This window comes from Tasmannia lanceolata, unplaced genomic scaffold, assembly GCF_043159265.1.
Source record: "Tasmannia lanceolata isolate RefF3 unplaced genomic scaffold, GAP_Taslan_0.1 ptg000002l, whole genome shotgun sequence".
NCBI lineage: Eukaryota > Viridiplantae > Streptophyta > Magnoliopsida > Canellales > Winteraceae > Tasmannia > Tasmannia lanceolata.
In genome coordinates this window covers 31,783,361-31,801,219 of record NW_027518679.1, presented here as the reverse complement: position 1 = coordinate 31,801,219, position 17,859 = coordinate 31,783,361, and the positions used below count along the sequence as shown (strand labels likewise).

Below are 17,859 nucleotides of genomic sequence, written 5' to 3'. Positions count from 1 at the left end.
GTGGAGGTGGTGAAAGGGGTTGAGCAAAATGGGTTTTGGGAATGGAAAAAGCAAATGAAGAAGAAGCAGAATAAGATGGAGGGGGTCACAGAAAGGAGGGTCGGATTCAATGGAGCTAGCCGGATTTGGGTCAGAGAGGGCCGGATTCCGGTGGAATGGTCGGAATTAATGGTGAGGTGCGGTAGATTGCAGAGAGTAGATTTAATGGTGGAAATAGGGTTTGGTGATTAGGAGAAGATGGACGGATTCCGGCAAGATTGCCGGAATCAATGGAGTTTCTTGGAGATTGGGTTTTGGGTCAAGGTTCGAAGTGGGTTTGGGTGTTAGAATAAGATTGTGAGATAGAAGGGAAAGGAAGAAGGTGGTAGATAGAGGCTAGGAGGTGGGTATGGGTCGGAGATGGTCGATCGGAGGTAGAGGGATGGGGGTTGTCGGATTTAATGGTGGTGGGTAGAGGAAGGTTTGAATATTAGGGGAAATGGGTATGGAGGTGGAGGAAGGGTAGAAGAAGAAGGTAGTGGGAGGGGGTAGCTGGCCGGAGATGGTGGCGGATTGTGGTGGTGGTGCGGGCCGATCGAGTTTCCGGCCGGAGGTGATGCCGGGGAAGAAGGTAGTCGGGGGTGGGGAGGAAAATTTCTCTGTCTCCCTCTCCCTCTCTGTATCTGCTAGAAAATGGGTTTTTTTCCTTTTCTGAAATCCCATTTCGTTGGGTTTTTAAAGAAAACAAGAGAGGATAGATTTGGTCCCCCTTTATTTACTTGGACAACCACCTCTAATGCGATTTTTAGCAACTTTTTAACTGGCAGGGGGGCCCAAGAAGAAAACGAGAAATGATATATTTGATACCCCCAAACCTTCCAGGACAGCCCCCTCTAATGCGATTTTTAGGTCAACTATTATTCTATAAGAGGCGGCCCAAGTAGAAAACAAGGGGGGAAAAAAATTTGCAAAAATATCTTCTCTCTCTTTGATCTCAACCCTCCAAATTGCCTTTTTCGTTCAAGGGCTGAGATCAAAAGAAACATAACCAACTAAGATTCCCTCTAACTAACCCTAGTCCTAACCATCTCACTAACCTAGCTTAGGGCTTAATGGTGACTTGGAGGGGAAGAAAAGCGTCTTCACAAATTACAAAATTGCCCTGGTTCAGGATAATACACCCATAATTACGTTACACATTAATTCGTATACCCCTATTTCTTCCCGGACAACCCATGACGGAAAATTTGAACTGGTTTTCGAGGTTACTGCGCACCCCCGCTTCTGGCTGAATCGCCACCCTTAATCCTACACTACACTACTCTACAAACATCGTCCGTTTGCTAGGCAAACCGCGACGGATTCGGACGAAAATTTACGGGGACCTAAATGAGACCCTAACCTATTCTAGGAACAAATTTGGGACATTAAAACACTAGTTTAATAGGGTTTCTACCCTAACGACTTTGCTAGGGTTCGGTCAAAATGGGGTGTCTACATTGACGCTCTTCTTTATTAGAGACTAGCATAGTCTTATTAGAGTTTTGTTTGCTTGGAATCTTAGATCGTTTTCAATATTCTTGGGATACTGGATTATCCGGTTTAGGGGTTTTCCCTGTTAGCCCTAGGGTTTGGCCCTAGGTTGTTGCTTTGTGTATTCCGTGAAAGCATTTAAAAAAATCCAAAAACATCGAAAATTCAAAACTCAAAAACATCAGAAATTAAAAACATTGAAAGCATTTGAAAACATCAAAAGCCTTAAATCATTTGTAATGTTAAGTTTTAGTGATAGTTAGAAGACTTCGACTTCGAACTACGTTGGCTTGATCCTCTTTCACGAGGTACGTAGTGCAGCTTGGGATCTTTATCCCAAGTTCAGCCAAACTTTTGTAAATAACATTTTAAATCTTTTTTTGAATAAACAGCTTTAAAACCTTGTTTTCAAAAATCACTTCCTCTAGAGTTAGGAGTTTGTCTTAGATAAACAGTTTTAGAGTTAGGAGTTTCTCCTTGATGTGTTGTTTGCTTGTTGTGTGCTTGATTGTGCTTGTGTTAGAGTTAGGAGTTTGTGACGCCTCCATCCGGTCAGTTGGCGATTCACATCGCCGACTGATGACTATGTCTAAGATTCGTTAGTGTTCCCATTGTTTTCCTTAGGATACACTGCCTAGTTACACATAGGATGTAGGAACCACCTGCATTAGCTTAGAGCTAACCTGCATTTAGTTAGGGCATATAGGGTGGCCTAAAATCCACAATCCATTAGAATTTAAATAAGAAGCTTTAATAATTATTCCGGTCTTTTAGGTCGTGTCTAGGATAGATGTCTAGATGTCTTAGGCATCATAGTTTAGAATAGGTGCGAAGAACTACGTTACTCTGATTCTCGTGGAGGCGGGGATACGTAGGCGGGTTGGATGAACATCAGACCATCCAAGAGTCGAGGAGTAAGTTTAGAGTTTAAGGGCTTTGTCTTGTTGTATTGTATGTTTTGTTGTGTTTTCTTATTTTCCTGTACATACCTTATACATTTAGCTGTAGCATGCATATGTTTGTCCATCAGAACTAGACACCAATTAGGCACGACACTTATAACCTAGCTATGCTTAGGTGACACATCTTTCATTATTTTGTGTGTGCTTATTCTTCCATCCTCGAGTCATGCATGTTTAGGTAGACGTCCACTTGGGGATATTTGTTCTCATTTCACATGATTTTTGTCAAAAACTCTTCAAAGTTAATAATAAATGACATAAGAGACCAAGTGCTTGCACTCGGACGAATTGGGGGTGCTCTTCGGACCTTCTCCATTCGTAATCAGGCACGAGCCCATATATATTTCTGGTCATCTATTGCACAGATAATTGGTTTTTGGGGTTCCATGGCCTATCCATGGATGGCGACTCTGAGTTTGTTTTAGGTACGTCTTGGTTTGAGGATTCATCCTGTGATCAAGAGGTATCTCATTTATCGCTACTCGTGCTATGCTATGAGGGTGGCATCCATTTTGAGAGTTCCTTGGTAGAGCTCTCCTTCACACGTGGATGATCTAGAGGCCGTTGGGAGCTCGTCCCCCACCTCTCTCTCGGATCTGGGTCCACAGTACAGTGCTTGCAATCACTCCATATGATGTACTTGGGCTCATTGAACTCAAGACTTGATGTCTCTTCAAGAGTTGAGTTGAGTTTCCATCATTGGTGATCATTAGTTATTGGCTTTAGACCCATCCCCACTGATGTCTTTAACACCAAATCTCTTGCAAGACCTTTTATTAATGGATCAGCCAGGTTCTGGCTTGATCTCACATAATCTAAAGTTACTACTCCATCAGTAAGTAACTGCCTAATGACACTATGCCTAAGTCCAATATGCCTGGACTTACCATTGTACACATGGTTATATGCTCTTGATAGTGTGGCCTGACTATCACAATGCACATATATCGATGGCATAGGTTTAGGCCAAATAGGAATTTCAATTAGCAAACTCCTCAGCCACGCCTTTTTACAACATGAGGCCAATGCAATAAACTCTGCTTCCATGGTGGAAGTAGTTATGCATGTCTACTTCTTCGAAGCCCAAGAGATAGCTCCCCCATCAAGAGTGAATATCCACCCACTCGTTGATGAATGATCAATACGCTCAGTTAACCAACTGGCATATGTACATCTTTCTAACACTACAGGATACCAACTATATGACAATCCATAGTCTATAGTGCCTTTAAGATACTTTAATATCCTATTTATAGCATTCCAATGAACATTAATAGGATTACTAGTAAATCTACTTAGCTTTTCAACTGTGAATGCTATGTCAGGTCTAGTACATGTTATAACATACATTAAACTACCTAAGACACTAGCATACTTTAATTGAGATATAGACCTACCAGTATTAGGATATAATCTTAAACTTGAATCAAAAGGTGTAGAAACTGGTGTGCAATCAAAGTGATCAAATTTCTTAAGTACTTTTTCAATATAATGTGATTGGGTAAGAATAAGGTTACTATCTTTTCTTATTATTCTAATGCCTAGAATCACATCTGCAACACCCATGTCTTTCATATCAAAATTCAATGACAGAAACTCTTTGGTCCTTATGATACTATCCATATCACTACCAAAGATTAACATGTCATCTACATATAAACATATGATGACACATTTTTCACATTTATACTTACTATATACACATTTGCTAGATTCATGTATCTTAAAATCATTTGACACTAGAACCTTGTCAAATCTCTCGTGCCACTGTTTAGGGGCTTGTTTAAGCCCATATGAAGACTTAACTAACTTACATACTTTACACTCTTGACTAGGTATACCAAAACCTTCAGGTTGATCTATTTATATTTCTTCATCAAGTTCACCATTCAAGAATGCTGTTTTAATATCTATTTGATGAATGTGAATGTTGTATATGGATGCAAGAGCAATTATGACTCTAATGGTTGAGATCCTAGCAACTGGGGCATATGGATCAAAGTAATCTATTCCGGCTTTTTGAGTAAAGCCTTTGGCAACCAACCTTGCCTTCAATTTTTCTATGGTTCCATCTACTTTCATCTTCTTCTTGAAGATCCACTTACAACCTATGGGTTTAGACCCAGGTGGTAAGTCAACTAATTTTTTAAGTATTATTACCAATGATTGAATCAATTTCATCATTGATGGCCTCTTTCTAAAAGGCAGCATCTTGAGATTTAATGGCTTCTTCATAGGTCTTTGGATCATGTTCTACTTTTAGATCTATCACAGTAGAAGTAGAGACCTTATCTCTTGATCCTTCTACAAGAAAGACTACAAAATTAGGACCATATGATTTTTCCTTTCTATCTCTTTTACTTCTCCTGATTTCATTAGGTACCTCATTTGTTTCCTCTTGAGGTTTTAATGAAGACTCTATAGGTGAGTTTGAATCCATTAATGTGGAATGGATGAGAACATGTTTTCACAGAAGGTGGCATCCCTAGACTCAATAATGGTATTCATTTCTAAAAAGTCATTAGGTTCTATAACTAAAAACCTATAGGCTTTACTATGATTTGCATATCCAAGGAATATGCATTCAATGATATGCATTCAATGCCTCTTTCACCTAACTTTCTTTTCTTAGGTTTGGGTACTTGAACAATGGCTCTACAACCCCAAACTTTAAGGTAGCTTAAGTTGGATTTTCTCTTTTTCCAAAGTTCATAGGGGGTTACATGGGTTTTCTTATTAGGAATTCTATTTAGGATGTGACAAGCCGTTAATAAGGCTTCACCCCAAAAACCCTTATTTAAACCAGAATTGACTAGCATGGAATTAACTATTTCCATAATAGTCCTATTCTTTCTTTTCACAACACCATTCTATTGTGGTGTATAAGAGGCGGAAAACTCATTTATTATTCCCTCATTTTCACAAAATTCAGGGAATTGGTATTCCCCTCCTCTGTTAGATCTAATACACTTGATCTTAATTTCACATTGGTTTTCTATTTCTGTCTTATGAGTCTTAAACTTATCTAAGACTTCATCTTTATGTCCTAACAGATATACATAGCAATATTTTGAAAAATCATCAATGAATATTACAAAATACTTTTTGCCTCCTCTTGTTGGAGTGCCATGTAAATCACATACATCACTATGTATCAACTGTAATAAAGTAGTAGATCTTTCTACATTAGGAAATAGTTTAGTAGTTATCTTAGTTTGAATGCTTATCTTACATTTATCTACCAGATTTTCATCATATTTAGGAATTAGTTCTAACTTTATCATATCATGCATTTTCCTAAGATTTACATGTCCTAATCTATTATGCCACAAGAAAATAGAGTCAAGCATGTAAATAGAAACATTAACTTTATTAATATTCATATTGAACATGCCCTCATACATATAACCCTTCCCTACAAATGTCCCACCCTTGGATAGTACAAACTTGTTAGATTTGAATACAAGTTTAAAGCCATTCTTATTAAGAAGGCTACCAGAAACTAGATTCTTCCTAACATCTAGACATGGTATACATCAGTAAGAGTTAGGATCTTTCCAGAAGTGAATTCAAGTTCCACTTTGCCTTTTCCCTTGACTTCTGCAGTTGAGGAATTTCCCATGTAGAGAACATTTCCGTCTTCGACTGGAGCATAAGTCAAGAATGAGCTTCTGTCTTTGCAAACATGTTTGATAGCGCCCGAATCGATCCACCAAGCATCTTCTCCTTCGAGAAAATAAACCTCGGACATCATGGCAACAAACTTTTCCTTGTTTCCATCTTTGTTTCCTTGAGTGTTCGACTTTTTAGATCGACACTCCCTCTTGTAGTGGCTAATTTTGCCACACTGGAAACAAGCGCCTTTGCGCTTCTTGTTCTTATCAGAACCCTTGCCATTTTGATGCTTTCTCTTCCAATTACCTTTCCAAGGTTTAGTAGGGGGTTCAAATCTGTTACATTGGCAACTTCCACCATATGGACTTTAGATGATTGATTTGTAACATCATCTTTATTATCTCGAAGCCTTGATTCTTCCTCAATTTGGAGGGTTTGAATCAAATCTTCGAGTGCCATTTTCTCTTTTTTATGTTTAAGATCTTTTCTAAAGTCTTTCCAAGATGGTGGTAATTTGTCAATAATTGAGGGTATGATGACAATGTCATCAAGGTTCACCCCTTGTTGATGAATTTGACTAATGATATGTTGCATCTCATGGACTTGATCAACCACTAACTTATCATTATTCATTTTGTAATTTAAAAAGTGACTTACAACAAACTTTTTAGCGCCGGCATTTTCTGATAAGTACTTTGCCTCCAAAGCTGTCCAAAGTTCTCCCGCCGAACCCATGCTATGGTGGATATCAAACAGTTCATCCGTCATAACATTGAGGATGTGTCATTTGCACAGATAATCGTCTTGTTCCCACTTCCTCCTTCTACGAGCTTAGGCAAGCATCTCGTTTTCAACTTCTGCAGGTTTGGGTGAAGTCAGTACATATACCACTTTGAGAGTGGTGAGAATGAAATGTACTTTCTTCTGCCATCTTTTGAAGTTCCCCTTGTTAAATCGTTCCAACTTGACAAAATCTTGCGTCATTTGCTTCATTGACTGCGCCATGAAGATCTCCAACAGAAGGAATATCGTCCTAAGATTGTTGGAAATAATCCGTGTAGTGGTTGAGAAGAAGATAAGAAGATGCTTCAAGGCGCGTAAATACTCTCCTTAAGACAGTATTCGCCCCCACCAGTAGTGTGCAAAGGGGATCACGAACTCGCCTCTAAGATACAATGAAGCCCGGTTCCAAATCGATTGCTTGACGACGTTCTGCATTTAACGAAATTAAGCCTGAAACACCTTTGAATTTTTCAAGTAATTGAGACCCAAGTGTTCTGTTTCTGCAGAAAACAGAATACTTGAAGAGAACTTCTAAAACAGTAAAAACAGAAACTTTGAAGGGGTTTAGAGAGAGAGAATTGTGTTGGAAATAGCAATTTTGGGTATGACAAAGTAGAAATCCGAATTCTGTATAATATGAGTATTTTCTACTATTTTTATAGAGCTTCTGGTGGCTTTTCCCGTTGGAAAACACCCTTTCTGGACATCCTTTCAGCGGGTTTGAATTCTGACCATTAGATCGTGTCTAATAGCGACTCTACGGATCAGATCAATCCTGGAATGACCGTTGGCTTGTGTAAAAATCCTTCCAACTCCAAACCGCTAGATTGCCCATCCATGGTGCAGATTGCACCCTTTGGGCCTTTGACCATTGAGTAGATGGGACACCATCCAACGGTCATCTTCCACTAGCCGTTACACTACGATCCCACACTTCGGATCGCAACCGCTCACGCACTATCCATTGGAGCCCTTAGGCCTACTGGGCCAACCGTTGGGCCCGAACTCAGGCCCAACCCGACCAAACCATTCTGTCTACCCACTTGACCGATCCAAGTCGATCTTCATCCAACGGTTCGGATCAAATTGGGAAAAATGAAAGGCTCCAATCGCTCCTCGCTATGATGCGGAGTGCGAAGTCCAAAGTGCGCCTAAAAAGCGCCAATAAAGCACCATTATGCGCCCTAGAGCCCATTGCCCACGCCGCGCGCGCGTGCACGTGCGCGTGTGCGAATGGTGCGTTGCACCGTCCCTCGGTTCAACCCAAGGCTAAGACCCATTGTGCATCATAATAAAGTAGAGAAAAGAGTAAAGCTTTATAAGCCAAACTTTTTCTTATTTATGAGTCGGTACGGGACTATCTGTTTCACACTACTTTTGCACTCTTCTCTTTCTCTTGCAAAAAGCAACTTTTTCCAAAGAAAAGTTTTTTCTTTTCCAAAACACACTTAGAAAACATTTTCCAAACACTATCTTTTGACCAAAAATAAGATTTTGAAAATCAAAATCTAACACTATCTCCCTCTATCTGTTTTGGGCGTGGTTTCAACCCAACTCAAACTTGTTTTTTGCCGTGGGTAATTCAGCCACCTTGAGGAGAATCATGTACAAGCTTCACTCGTGCACAAGATTCAATCGTGCAAAGCTTCAACCGAGCACCTCTTTTTGCCTCAATCCTTTTGATCTTTGTGGCCGTATTCTTTTTGGGTCAAGATATTTGTGGTTTGGATCTTAAGGGTTGAATGCTCTTCTTGTAGGCTAAACCAAAATTGGATTTGGCTTTGTTTCGAGTTCTTGGAGCACTCTCAACTTTGGTGCTAAAAGTTGCTGAATTTCACGTTTGGATCTCTTGCCTGATATTTTGGTGGGCGAAATCTTTGGTCTATAAGAATTCTTTGTGGAAGCAAATTCCATTGCCATATTCTATTTTTGGGCACAAAACCCATATCGTATTCTTGGAGTTCGTTTTGGATTCAATTCTTGGAGTTGTCTTGGATTTGTTTCTTGGCGTTCATCTTGGATTCGGTTCTCGCGATTCGCCAACCAGGTGTACTCTTTCTAGTTTTCTTTTCATCTGAAATATTCTACTATAGACAAGAATTCTATTCTGTTTGAGATGGTCAAACTTCAATCCTTTGGAGGATATGAGTTTAATTCTTGGAAGCGAAAGACTCAATTCGGTCTAAAATATCTGAATTATTTTTACACCGTTTTGAGTACCTTTGCTGAGACGAATGGAGAAGTTGATGAATCTCAATGGCTTAAAGATGAGGATTTCTGCAAAGACTATTTGTTAAATTGTCTTTTAGACCATCTTGCAGAAACCTATAGTAAATATAACACTGCTAAACTTAGATGCTCAATCCAAGAAGGAGGAGGAATATTAGGCTGAAACATGCCACGCTGAATTATCTTATAGAACAAGGTTTATCACTTTGGTTGATATGAGATCGAAGGATAATATGGCCGATGCTCTTACGAAGTGACTGAACAAAGATCGAATATTTAAAACTGTAGGGGAGATGGGGTTAAAGACTGTGTAGACATGTCTTAACCTACATCCATGTTATTTTGAATTTTTTCGAATCTCCCTTTCTTGACCAAGATAAGCACTTAATATGTTTCAATGATGTTTACAGTTGTCTTTATATCATTCCACATTTGATGACATGTCCTTCTTGGGAAAGTTGTTTCATTCTAAACTTGATGATACAACTTAACTCAATTTGGATATGATGGCTGTAACATTCCAAATGAAAACATGGAATGATTCTTTGCAAAAGAAACTATGAAGGTCTTGTTCTTATATTGAAACTTGACAATGATGCTTATTGATATTTGTTTTTTCAGCCAATATGAGATGGTACTAAGTTCTTCTGGTAGAACTAGATACTTTTGTATTTTACACAAATGATTGGATTCATTTTCATGAAATTCATATTTGGTAATTTACAGAGAGCTTGCCTCGATCTGGATTTTGATGATGATGACTTACTTGATGAGTGAATCCTTATAGAGCTGTAGGGAACTATTATTTTCTTTTCAGTTGAAGAAATAGTTTACTTACATGTGAAACTGCTTTTGTTTGAGTTTAGATTATTTCTAAAACTCCTGGTTATTCTTAAAAACATTCTTATTTTCAGTTAGATTACAGATTTTTTTTGATATGGTGATATGGATGATTTAATATTTTGTTTGGACATCACATTATCTATCTATTGGATTGTGCTATATGCAGAACATAGGAGGAGATTGTTGGGTATAGAGTATAACCCTATGCATGTTCTAATATAAGTCCAATAAGATAATGGACCGGTGTAGTGGGCCTAATTGGGCTAGAGCCCATTAACTGGTTATAACCCTAGTGTATATATAGGGGCTGGAGGCAACAAACTTGGTATTCCAAACTTGATACCTAGAGTGTAATGCTTCAAGCAACCTTGCTTGACTCTAACATAAATTAATAGATAAAGGGGCTATAATACTATTACAAGTAAATATAATAATACTAGTGGGACTATCTGTTTGAATGTGCGATGCACGTGGTGATAAATAAATTGTAGATAATGCAAAAAATGCATTAAAATTATTCTAAGAAAATGAATAATCCAAAAAAAAATGACATTAAAAGAAACTCTAAGTAAAATCAAACTATTCCAAATTTCAAACAATAGCCCAATGCAATGGAGGGTGGGTAGGACATGGATATATACATAATTGATTTGATAAGGTCATTCCAATCTAACTAAACAAATTCAAACCAACGAATGTTGATAATAAATAAAAATAAAATGCTCTGTTCAACTAACTGCCATAGTTGAGTTCTAGTCAAACTTTGAAATAGACATACTAAAGATAATGCAAGACAAAGATATGATACTTAACATGTACCGTCCTATGTCTACGGCGAAAGCAGTTTCAACCTCTATGTAGACTAAAAGCAGCAATTTGAGTTTATAGCTCTTAAATCTAACATCTGAATGCATGTGGATTAGATAGGCATAGAAGGAGAGAGCCCTTCAAATTTTTAAAAGAAATCGAGAAACTTGGCCCCTGTTGTACATTGAATTTTTTTTTTGTAGTATTGGAGAATAAATTTACACTCATCTTTAATCATGCTTTGAAAACTTGGAGGGTTTTATGTTGGCACTCTAAAAGTTTATTCTATGAAAAAAGTTTATTGAACCCTCTTCAGAGTGGCCTTGACTTTCCCTGTATCAAGTCCCAAAGCTTGTCGGGATATGAATGAAATGGTGCTCCATAAGGGCATCTTCGAAGTTATTTTCAAAGCAATATGAAAGTCTTTGAATGATTCTCAAGGGCTCTAGTTCATCCACCGGCTCAGTAAATCACCAACCGGCTCGACGGTTGGGCTTCAGGTGGAACTCCAAGTTGGCCAACTTTATCACATGCTCGTCTTCCACCATGAAGGTTGGTGCAATGGAAATCCAGTGGATCAGAGGTTCTGGATAGGTGCCTGTTAATGTAGAATATTGTGACATCATCGTCGTTTCCCTCTTCCTTGTGAATTGCAAGACGGAGAAGCAGGTTGTGCTAACATGCGCATCTTGTGAATGGTATGCAATCTGACCCATAAAACACTTATCCATCGAGAAATTAGTTTCCACTTACATGTGCCTATGGCATGTGAAGCTGAAGAGCATGCAAGTAGTTTTTACATGAGAAAGGGAACATAAAACAATAGAAAGCTAGCGAACAATTCCAAAATGAAGTAAACAAAAAAAGATCATGCTAGCCATTTAAAAAAATAAAAAATGGAAAAACTCATGCTAAATCAATCATAGAAAATCTAAAGCCTACGTTCGCTTTCTTCGCATGCAATAAAGAAAAATAGCTAGCTAACTTTGAACTTAGATGCGGCGTGCCCAATTTCACCGTCAAGGAAAGATATTCAATATCAAGAAATACAAAAGAATTTAGAAAAAAAAGTCACCACCATCATCATCATATACGTATATCTTTACCTTGAATAGTCTCTGCATCTAGGTCCAAAGCTTCCATTTATCCAACCCCCTCATCTCCAAATGTTGTATCCAATTAGACGCATCTCTCCACATAATAAACCCATGTGGAAAATGAGGTTTTCTTGATCGAGTCATTCAATCCATTGCCTCCTTCACTAAATGTTTCAATAGTCAAAGAAGTCTGTTAAAAGGGGAGACCGTAGTCGATAATTTTCATACTACAAATAATACTTTATGAAGTGTAAATTAGAAAAATCATTGCTGCAAATAATGAGGCATCTAACACTTATTTCAACATAGCACTTCGTGTGCGCTTTAAACATGTATAGGAAATCAAAGGAACTTTACCTTCTTTGGCATGCTGCAAGGACCATTGAATTTTGTGTAGAGAACAAGTGCAATGGATTGTCTAAAAGGATGGCAATGGGAATTTGAAAAGGTAAAAAACAATAAGGCATTTCATCGTTCACATTGTGTGCACATGAAACATCTATGGGATTCCACTTGCTACAATAAAGAAAAGAAAACAAAGGGGTATACGTGTTTGGAAAGGAGAGATTTGAGAGCGTATGCGCGTTTGGGAAGGAGAGATTTGACGTGTAGGTGCCCTTCTTCGCTGCTTTCACCTCTTCTTCATTTTTCCTTCATCTATTTCTTCTCTCTCAATCCCTACCCTGCAAACCAAAACCTACCCACATATTAGAAGGCAATGAAAAGCAAGATATAGGAGATGATATGGGCAATCTTAGCATCTTAGGAAGTCATGCATAATCGGAGCAACTTATCTTGAATGCTCCAATACAATAAAGGGTATAGCATAAGGGACATAAATATTTAATATACAAATAGGGTGAAAGGTATTGTAAGAATCATTATTTGTTTTAAGTTTGGAGTCTGGCTCTAGAATTCATGTGTATTCTCTCTTCTCTTACTTGTTTTAAGTTTTGATTTCAAGGGTTTCATGTCCTTAGTTGTTATACCCCTTTCCTTTGTCATTGTTCTAAGGATTGGGGAGTGGTATTGTTTCTCTATTGTATCATCTTTCTTTATTTAATATTCTGGTAGGGGTCCACCTAACCCAGCTTACCGATAAAAAAAAAGAATCATTAATTAGTATTTAGAAGTACAGGTAGGAGGGATTAATGTGAAATTGACGGGCAAAAGCAAAGAGGTACGTATGTTTATGTTATGAGTATAGAATGCAGTTAATTTTAAGGCCATGTTTGGCAAACATGATTTTTTTTTTTGGGAATGCTTGTTTGATAGGTGGCGAGAAAGGGGTAGAAGAGTGGGAGAGGGAAAGAATTGAGAGGGCATGTGTAAGGAGATGATGCTAAGGGGCTGAAAGATAGGAAAAACAAAACTTTATCATGAGTATAGTTTTTTTTCCCCTATTTTCAGCCACTTCTCACCCACACTTCACTCAAGCCCTCTCAATTCTCTCCATCTCCCAAAGTAATTAATCCCATATGTCCATCAAAAGTAACTTAAACAAAGGGTAAAAATTGACCAAAGTACTCCTAAAAGAGAAATCACATAATAGACATGAACTCATTTGTAAATTGTCCATTACTTCCTTAGATCATCTTCAAATCATATGATCTTGGGCTTGTTAGATAGGTAATCGAAAAACCTTTCTAATGATACTAAAATCAAGTCAAGCGAAAAAGATATGATGCCTAAAAGTAGGCTACAAACAAGATGATGAAAATAATAGTTGAAGAAGAAGGCACTTCTCCCGTGCTTTGTAGTCAACGACCAATGGCATGTTCTTTGTGGTTTACACCTTCATTATTCTCTCCTAGTTTTTCTTAAAAAAAACTTGTCATCTAGTTTTGAAGTATGGAGGAATCTTCATAAATTGAAACTCTCGAGGATGAAACCCTGCTACTTGATGTCCGCGACAGAAGATAATCTGTCTTGATCTTGAGCAGACTTCAATTTATGAATATCCATTGTAGTCTAGGATCAAATAGAAATAGAATACTATAAATTGTTGAAAAAACTGATTTAATATTTTTTCATTTGCCCATCATCACAATATCCATTGGTCCACCTAATGTGTTATCGGTCATAATTTCATAGTGCACATCAATCATCGCTTTAAGAGATCCGGTGATCACTTTTTTACCATCAAAAGTCAATGACTCATTATACGTACTTTTAGTAATGTTAAATATTCATCATATATTGATGGTGAGTCCCAATTAATAATTTCTGGCTCTAAGTAAAAATAACGTAATTTCAAATCTGGTGTTACCTCTCATTCTTGACATTCAACAACTCTCCTTTGAAGCGATCAAAGATACTCGGTAGCTATCGTGAATCCACGTTAACTTCAAACCCAAACTTATTCTTCAACCCTAGGAAAGAATCTACTATAATACCACCTGATGTAGACCAAAAAACCAAAAGGTCCCTTGTTCCCTAACAACGAAGGCCAAATGATAAAATACATAAGAAAATGAGCTCTTTAACCTCCATCGCAGGAATAGATTGCTTCGATCGCTATTGAAGGGGGTGAGATGTACTTCGATATCGTCTAAGTCGAGTTTCAGAGAGCAAAACTGGAATGCAAAACTAGAAAATACTCCTACACTGATTAATCGTAGCAAACAAAAGTTCTATGAGAACTTAAAAGCTTAATGGCCAAGTTTCATTTAGTCATTTAAAGAAATCCATTACAATTCTTTGATAACATCTATTTATAAGAAAAAGAAACCCTAAAAGCTAACTTAGGATTTAAGCAAGTAATCTCATCCATCGGTCTAAAGTAACTTTAATAAAAAGTAAAATTAACCAAAGTACTCCTACAACAAAATTCCCGCAATAGACTGACTTGTGTCGATAAATCGTCCATAACTTGACAAGTAACTGAAAAACATTTCTATTGACAAAATCAAGTCAAACTAACAGGATTTGATGCCTGAAAAGTAGGCTACAAACAAGATGATAAAAATAGAAGGGTGCTAGCAAAATGGGAATCCCGTTTGTAAAAAAGAAGAAGACGGGAGCTTATCTCATGACACATGTGGAATAAGACAAATGAGGCATGAATCCCAACAAAAGTAAAAAATACTTCGAAATTGACGAAATCACCTGTCAATTTCATCGTGGTCTTTATTTTCTAAATAGGAACCCGTTTTAGAAGTGTTTTCCATGAAAATAATACCTGAAGAAGAAGGAACTTCTTCCAGAGTTTGTAATCAAAGTTGCCTTATTTCCCACGATGGTCGTGGGAAGGCAAGGCAAAGTAGAAATTTCTATTTTCTAGGTTTTAGAAATAACCTAGGTTAAAAATCTCTCCTCATTAAGAGAGGTGCGGAAAAGGAAGAGTGAAGGGGTGTGTCGGCTGCCTCTTGGGGTGTGTATATATATATATATGAGGAAAAGGATTGTACGCTCGAGTGTACCTAACCTTAGGTACGCTCGAGTGCCAAATCACATGGGTCCCACATTTTTTTTGGTCATCTAAACCATTCATTTGCAAGGCCCCATCATAGATAGGGTGCATACCAAAAATCAGCTCCATAGGATCATCCTAACCCATCCATTTGTGGAGGTCAAAATGGACAGACACTGTGTGTCCACAAATCTGCCCATTTTGCCCTCCAGTTTTGGAGGGGTTAGGATGATTCAATGGTGCTGATTTTTGGTACACACCCTATCTATGATGGGGCCTTGCAAATGAATGGTTTAGATGACCAAAAAAATATGGGACCCATGTGATTTGGCACTTGAGCGTACCTAAGGTTAGGTACAATGGACGTGTATAAACCTTCACAAATTAGTCCATTTTTTGCCTCCATAGTTTGAATGGTTGGGATGATCCTATGGATCTGATTTTTTGTGGACACCCTATCTCTGTGAGGACCATTCAAATGAATGGTTTGGATCACCCAAACAATGTGGGCCCCCACTGTATTTTAAGCTAGTGTGTAGGTAACTTACCTACACAAGTGTGTAGGAAATGTTCTCTCTCATATATATATATATATATATATATATATATATATATATATATATAAGGAAAGGATTTTTTGAATTATTTGAAAATTCTATGAGAATTACACATCACTTTTTTTGACTTTTTTTAACAAAGGCACCCATTCAACCCACATATTTTCAATCCTACCCCGTCCTTTATACTTTTTAACAAAGGCACCCATTAAAGCCACACATTTTTAATCTTACCCCCCCTCCTTTATACTTTTTTAATAAAAAATCTATAGGGTGATCTTAACCATCCGATTTAAGAGGAACATCATATTATGGAAACCTGAATAGATTGCAGGGCTAGGATCAGCCTATGGAAATGATTTTTGGGGCACAACCTATTTATGTTGTGTTCCATAACATGGACGGTTTGGATCAACCTATGATGTGGTATGTACAGTTCTTTGTTTGCCCGTGCATCGCACGGGTTTTTTTTACTAGTGTATATATATATATATATATATATATATATATAGAGAGAGAGAGAGAGAGAGAGAGAGGAAAGTGTTTCTGCGTACGTGCGTAGAGAGCTCCCTGTGCACAAGTGGCTTAAAAAGCCAGCGGTTGGTCAGTTTTGTGGACCCCACAGAGGTGGACCCGCCATACCAACCAACCAGTGGCTTTTTAAGCCCCTTGTGCACAGGGAGCTCCCTACGCATGTGTGCGCATGTGCGCAGAAACACTTTTCTCTCTCTCTCTCTCTCACACACACACACACACACACACACATATATATATATATATATATATATATATATATATATATAGAGGAATATGTTCGTGCGCTTGAGCTCTAACATCAAATGGTGCGCTTGAGTGCACCAATCACATGGGTCCCACAATTTCTGTGAGGATCCAAACCATTCATTTGCAAGGCCCTATCATAGATAGGGTGTGTACCAAAAATCTGCTCCATTGAATCATCCTAACCCCTTCAAAAGTGGAGGGCAAAAATGGGCAGATTTGTGGTCTGTCCATTTTGACCTCCACAAATGGATGGGTTAGGATGATCCAATGGAGCTGATTTTTTGTACACACCCTATCTATGTAAGGCCCTTTCTAGTGAATGCTTTGGATCATCCTAACAATGTGGGCCTCATTGGTTTGAGAGCTCAAGCGCACCATAAGGATCCAATGCTCAAGCTCACAATCATTTTCCTCATATATATATATATATATATATATATATATATATATAGAGAGAGAGAGAGAGAGAGGCCTTCTCGGGGTTTTCATATATATATATATATATATATATATATATATATAGAGAGAGAGAGAGAGAGAGAGAGAGAGAGAACGGTTCCCACACACATGTGTAGATAAGTTATCTACACGCTACCTTAAAATACAGTGGGGGCCACATTATTTGGGTGATCCAAACCATTCATTTTTAAGGCCCTCATATAGATAGGGTGTCCACAAAAAATCAGATCCATAGGATCATCCTAACCATTCAAACTGTGGAGGCAAAAAATTGACTAATTTGTGAAGGTTTAAAGACATCCATTTTACCTCCACAAATCGTAGGGTTGGGATGATCCTATGGATCTGATTGTTTGTAGACACCCTATCTATGTGAGGGCCTTTAAAATGGATGGCTTGGATCACCCAAACAATGTGGGCCCCCACTGTATTTTAAGCTAGTGTGTAGAGAGCTCTCTACACATATGTGTAGGAACCGTTCTCTCATATATATATATATATATATAGAGAGAGAGAGAGGCCTTCTCGGGGTTTTCTCTTGGGTTTTTTCTTGGGTTTTCGCTTGTGGGTTTCTCTTAGGTTACTCTTGTATTGTCATGGGTTTGAGAAGCAAGGAAAGGGTGGGTTGTGGGTTTTGGGTTTTCGGGTAAATCCATTGTAATCCTTGTATATTGCTTTTCTCATAGTGAAAGATCGTGTTTCTCGCACGTGGAGTAGGCTTGGCCGAACCACGTAACTATTGGTGTTCATCTTGTGGCTTGATTTATTGCTTTGCTTTTCTGTCTAATTTGTTCACGATC

General features: G+C 38.1%; 1 long non-coding RNA gene across 5 annotated transcripts; it reads right to left on the bottom strand.

Moving 5' to 3' along the window:
* Window positions 1-10,870: 10,870 nt before the first annotated feature.
* LOC143884136 (uncharacterized) lies at window positions 10,871-13,180 on the bottom strand. Of its 5 annotated transcripts, none has more exons than XR_013252750.1 (3): window positions 12,790-13,164; window positions 11,858-12,531; window positions 10,871-11,458 (listed from the first exon to the last, which is right to left on the bottom strand). It is a non-coding gene; the product is annotated as an uncharacterized LOC143884136 (long non-coding RNA). The 5 variants fall into 5 exon arrangements; XR_013252755.1 differs by having other exon boundaries at window positions 12,838-13,164; XR_013252749.1 differs by having other exon boundaries at window positions 11,858-12,012; window positions 12,206-13,153.
* Between the last annotated feature and the right edge of the window lie 4,679 nt (window positions 13,181-17,859).